This window comes from Castor canadensis, chromosome 7 (genome assembly GCF_047511655.1).
Source record: "Castor canadensis chromosome 7, mCasCan1.hap1v2, whole genome shotgun sequence".
Classification (NCBI taxonomy): Eukaryota; Metazoa; Chordata; class Mammalia; order Rodentia; family Castoridae; genus Castor; species Castor canadensis.
In genome coordinates, this window is record NC_133392.1 from 20,583,731 (window position 1) to 20,589,752 (window position 6,022).

A 6,022-nucleotide genomic window follows, 5' to 3' on the forward strand; every position below is an offset into this window, starting at 1 on the left:
TGCGTATATCATGTGCTCATAGTCCAATCCCCTTGTTGTGTTTGCCCTTGATCTAATGTCCACATATGAGGGAGAACATACGATTTTTGGTCTTTTGAGCCAGGCTAAACTCACTCAGAATGATGTTCTCCAATTCCATCCATTTACCAGCGAATGATAACATTTCGTTCTTCTTCATGGCTGCATAAAATTCCATTGTGTATAGATACCACATTTTCTTAATCCATTCGTCAGTGCTGGGGCATCTTGGCTGTTTCCATAACTTGGCTATTGTGAATAGTGCCGCAATAAACATGGGTGTGCAGGTGCCTCTGGAGTAACAGTCTTTTGGGTATATCCCCAAGAGTGGTATTCACAGCAATACTTTAGTTCAAAAGAAAATGGAGTGACATGGGATTGTGACTATAAGGATGTCCATTATAGTTTATTAAGCTCCGTGTTTGCCAGGCATGGTGGCACATGCTCCCAGCTACTTGGGAGGTAGAGAGAAGGATTACAGTTAGGCCATCCTGGGCAAAAAAAGTTACCAAGACGCTAAAAAACAACAAAAAACCCAAGTTGGTTGTGTGGTGGTCCATGCCTATAATTCCAGCTACACTGGAAGTGGAGGTAGTGGGATCACTGTCCAAGGCTGGCCTGGGCAAAAGTGTGAAACTTACCTGAAAAATAAAGCTAAACAGGCGGGGGTGGTGGCCCAAATGGAAGAGTGGTTGTCTAGCAAACAGTAAGCCCTAAGTTCAAATCCTAGTACTTTTTATTTTTTTAAAAGCTCCATGTTTGTTTTATGTGGTTTTCTGTATTGTGCTAAAATTAATGGTCACAAAGTTTTTTTTTTGAAGTAGTACTGACAGCAGTCAGGTGGGCTGTTGAGTTAGAGCTGGTGGGATTGGGATAGGAATGTGGAGAGCATAGGTATACTCTATATAGATGCAGGAGGTACCATCTCCATTCAATTTGTCATGGGATAAAGAGGGTTTGCAGGAGAGGGAAAAAGTGAGTTTAAAGAAAAGCTGAAGCTGTGTGTGTGTGTGTGCGTGTGTGTGTGTGTGTGTGTGTGTGTGTGTGTGTGATATTGTAGTTTTAGACATTTACACCACTCGAAGAAGCTGCAAAAGATGCACTAGGTCAGTTGGCCAAGGGTCTCTTTCTCAACTTAAAATGCTCTGTATTCTAATCATCATGGTGGATTCTAAACATTCTTTTAAGAGTTGGAAGGGATCATATGAGGTCCAGATTGACTGACACCACCCTGACTTCTGGTGTACTGGGCACCAGGCCAGGGCTCTTTGCAAGTGGGAGTGCTACTTCCCCAACATTTGCCCTGTAAGTAGGTGGTGTAGCCACTGGCCCCATCCTTTCCGCCTGGAGGGCCCCTTCCTACCCTTCGTCCATCTAATTCCTTTTCTTTTTGAGAAGCTAGTGCACGTCCCACCTGACCCTCATGAAGTGGTCTTGATTGCTCCATCTACAAGTCCCTGCTCCAAGTTTCTATTGCATTCATTTTTTTTCACAAAGTGTGATTGATATTTCTTTTTTAAAATTTAACTGTTCCCATGTTTCACCCACTAGACTTCTGGCCCAACACTGGCTATGTGGTATTGTCCACAACGTGGAACATAGTAGATAATGAATATTTATTAATTGACATAATGGAAGAAGATATCCCAAACATAGTGGGAGAAATGATGGGAGCAGAACAGAATTCATCCCACCACTTTCTAGCTGGTGATGTTGAACAGGAGTTATCTATCTTCTCTGACCTCCAGTTTCATCATTTATGAAAAGGGAACAGTAATGGTATCCACTGATGGTGGCTATCAGTGTGAGGATGAAGTGAAAAAATGTGCACTAATCACTTAGCTCACTGCTGAGCATACAGTGACCACTCAAACAGCTGTTCACTATGACAAGGCATCTGCATTTTTGAGAGAGGTGAACATTTTGTTTTTAATCCTGTATATTTCCCCTCATTTCTTCCTTCCCCATTTCCTCTATCATTTTCTTTAAAAATAGACCTTAGAACAGTTTTAGGTTTACTCTGAAAATAGTAGAGTTCCTTTATACTCCATACCCAGTTTCTCTTGTTATTAACAGTTTATGTTAGATGCTACATTTGTCAGAATTAATGAGCTAATGTTGATGCATTGTTAACTAAGGACCATACTTTATTCAGTTTCTTAGTTTTGATCTAATGTCTCTTTCTGTTGCAGGATCTCATTCAGAACACCACATTACATTTAGCTATCATTTCTTCTTAGGTTGTGACAGTCTCTCAGACTATTTTTGATGGCATTTGACAGTTTTGAGGACTAGTGATCAAATGTTTTGGGGAATATCCCTACATTGGGATTGTTTCTTATGATTAATGTGTTCTACATTTTCAGGAGGAAGATCATAGAGGTAAAGTGCCATTTTCATAACATCACATCAAGGGATGATACCATCACTTTTTACTGATGTTTTTGACCTTGATCATCTGATTGATCCTGACTGAGGAAGTTTTGTCTTATTTCTCAACTGTGAAGTTACTCTTTTAAGCCCCCTTTCCATAATGTACTCTTTGGTAGTAAGTCACCATGTGTAGCCTCAATTAAGTAGTGGGAAGTTATGCTCAGCCTTCTTGAGGTCCAGGTAGTTATATAAGTTATTTGGAAATCTTCCACATGGGAGATTTATTTCTTTTCCCACATTTAGTTATTCATATCCATATAGACATATGGGTATTTATTTTAAATTTTTGAATGTTACTTATTACTACTTTATTTTATTGCTCAAACTATTCCATCCTTGGCCGTTGGGATCTTTTTCAGTTGGCTCCTCTGTCCCTTTGATAGACTCTGATCAATTTGCATTTGTGTTTTGGAAGCTTCCTTATTTCTGATATTGCAGGATGCTCCAGGCTCATCGTGTGTATTTCCCGATCCATCCTAGAGTCAGTCATTTCTCTAAGGAACTCTAATTCCATTTATTGGAGAAAAGTATTTAAAAACAAGATCTGGCCACGTAGATGGGTTCTTTGCTGTTGGATTGTCATTGCTTCTAGGTTTTCTCAGCTGGGACAGGGAAATATATGTATGTATACAAAGCATGTATATAGATTCCTATAACAATTCTACAAATGCTTCTATTGCAACCACTTCAGGTTAAGCATGAATTCATACTGATGTATCCAACTCTATCCATGATAATCTCCTCTTGCTTACCTATAACCTCCTACTCCATCAATGAAAAATCTGGTTCCCATCACCCACCATGCATTTCACTTAATTGTTCAGTTCTCATGTGTATGTGTAGGCATGCTGGGATTGTTGACCTGGACCACTGTGTGGAACACCTTTTTCCTCTCACATGCTGTGCTTATGTGCATGTGCTTTTGCTCTGGTTTTACACACTCTGCCCATTTATTCCCCAAATTTCTTAGGTCAGCACCCTTTCCCCTCCCCTCCCTTCAATGAGATTGTTTCATACCTTTTAATACTGTCAGGTCACATTTTGTGTTCCATCGTGAGATTCACTCAACCTCCTAAATGCTTTTTTTTTTTTTTTAATTTACACACATTAAGGTTTGCTCTTCAATCTGCATGTTTCAATGGGTTTTGATAAATGCATAGTGTCATGGCATCTATAATTACAGTGTCATACATGATAGTTTTACCAACTGAAAAAAAATCCCCTTAGCTTTACCTATTCAAGTTTCCATGTTTTCCTGCAAGTTCCTGGCAAAACCACTGTTTTTTAAATTAAATTTAATTTTTTTCTCATTTATTCATATGTGCATACATTGTTTGGGCCATTTCTCTCCCCTACCCTCGCCCCTCTCTCTCCCCGCCCCACCCTCTCTTGTTTTCAGGCAGAACCTGTTCTGCCCTTATCTCTAATTTTGTTGAAGAGAGAGTATAAACAATAGTAAGAATGACAAAGCGTTTTTGCTAGTTGAGTTAAGAATAGCTATACAGAGAGATTCCTAGCATTGCTTCCATGTATAAATGTGTTCCATTCTAAGTTGATTCATCTCTAACTGACCTTTTCTCTAGTTCCTGATCCCCTTCTCATATTGACCTCTGTTGCTTTAAAGTTCCTGTATTAGTTCCTCTGCAGTGAGGACATCAAATACTATCATGTTTTTTGGGTTTCCTACCTATCCCCATACCTCCCATGTGTGCTCTCACCTTATCGTGTGACCCAAGTCCAATCACATTGCTGTATTTGTCCTAGATCTAAATCCGCATATGAGGAAGAACATACAATTATTGGTCTTCTGAGTCTGACTAACCTCGCTCAGAATGATGTTCTCCAGTTCCATCCATTTACTTGCAAATGATAAGATTTCATTTTTCTTCATGGCTGAGTAGAATTCCATTGTGTATAAATACCACCTTTTCTTGATCCATTCATCAGTAGTGGGTCATCTTGGCTGTTTCCATAACTTGGCTATCGTGAATAGCGCTGCAATAAACATGGGTGTGCAGGTGCCTCTGGAGTAACCTGTGCCACAGTCTTTTAGGTATATCCCCAGGAGTGGGATTGCTGGGTCATATGACAGATCTATGTTTAGATTTTTCAGAAGTCTCCAAATTTTTTTCCAGAGTGGTTGTATTAGCTTACATTCCCACCAGCAGTGTACAAGTGTTACTTTTTCCCCACATCCTCACCAACACCTATTGTTAGTGGTGTTTTTAATGAACAGGGGTGAGATGGAATCTTAGTGAGGTTTTGATTTGCATTTCCTTTATGGCTAGAGATGGTGAGCATTTTTTCATGTGTTTTTTGGCCATTTGAATTTCTTCTTTTGAGAAAGTTCTGTTTAGTTCACTTGCCCATTTCTTTATTGGTTCATTAATTTTGGGAGAGTTTAGTTTTTTGAGTTCCATATATATTCTTGTTATCAGTCCTTTGTCTGATGTGTAGGTGGCAAATATTTTCTCCCACTCTGTGGGTAGTCTCTTCAGTTTAGAGACTAATTCTTTTGTTGTGCAGAAATTTTTAGTTTTATGAAGTCCTATTTGTCTATACTTTCCCTTAGTTGCTGAGCTGCTGAGGTTCTATTGAGAAAGTTCTTGCCTATACATACTTCCAGAGTGTTGCCTGCTCTTTCCTGTTCCAACTTTAGAGTTTGGGGTCTGATATTAAGGTCCTTGATCCATTTTGAGTTGATACTAGTATAGGGTGATAAACATGGATCTAGTTTCAGTTTTTTACAGATGGCTAACCACTTTTCCCAACAACTTTTGTTGAAGAGGCTGTCTTTTCTCCATTGTATATTTTTAGTGCCTTTGTCAAAAATAAGGTGGGTATAGTTGTATGGGTTCATATCCGGGTCCTCTATTCTGTTCCACTGGTCTTCATGTCTGTTTTTGTGCCAGTACCATGCTGTTTTCATTGCTATTGCTTTATAATATAGTTTGAAGTCAAGTATTGTGATACCTCCAGCATTGCTCTTTTTGCTGAATATTGCCTTGGCTATTCGTGGTCTTTTATGTTTCCAAATGAATTTTAGGGTAGATTTTTCAATCTCTGTGATGAATACCTTTAGAATTTTGATGGGAATTGCATTAAACATGTAGATTGCTTTTGGTAGTATAGCCATTTTTACTATGTTGATTCTGCCAATCCATGAGCACAGGAGATCTTTCCATCTTCTGTAATCTTCCTCGATCTCTTTCTTCACGGGTTTGTAATTCTCTTTGTAGTGGTCATTCACATCCTTTGTTAAGTTTACTCCTAGCTGTTTGATTTTTTTTTTGAGGCTACTGTAAATGGAATTGTTTTCATATATACTTTCTCAGTTTGTTCACTTTTGGTGTATAGAAAAGCTAATGATTTTTGTATGTTGATTTTTTATCCTGCCACCTTACTGTAGCTGTTGATGGGGTCTAGGAGTTTTTGGGTAGAGTTTTTTGGGTCTATAAGGTATAGAATTATATCGTCTGCAAATAGGGATATTTTGACAGTTTCTTTACTTGTTTGTATTCCTTTTATTTCTTCTTCTTGCCTAATTGCTCTGGCTAGGAATTCCAGTATT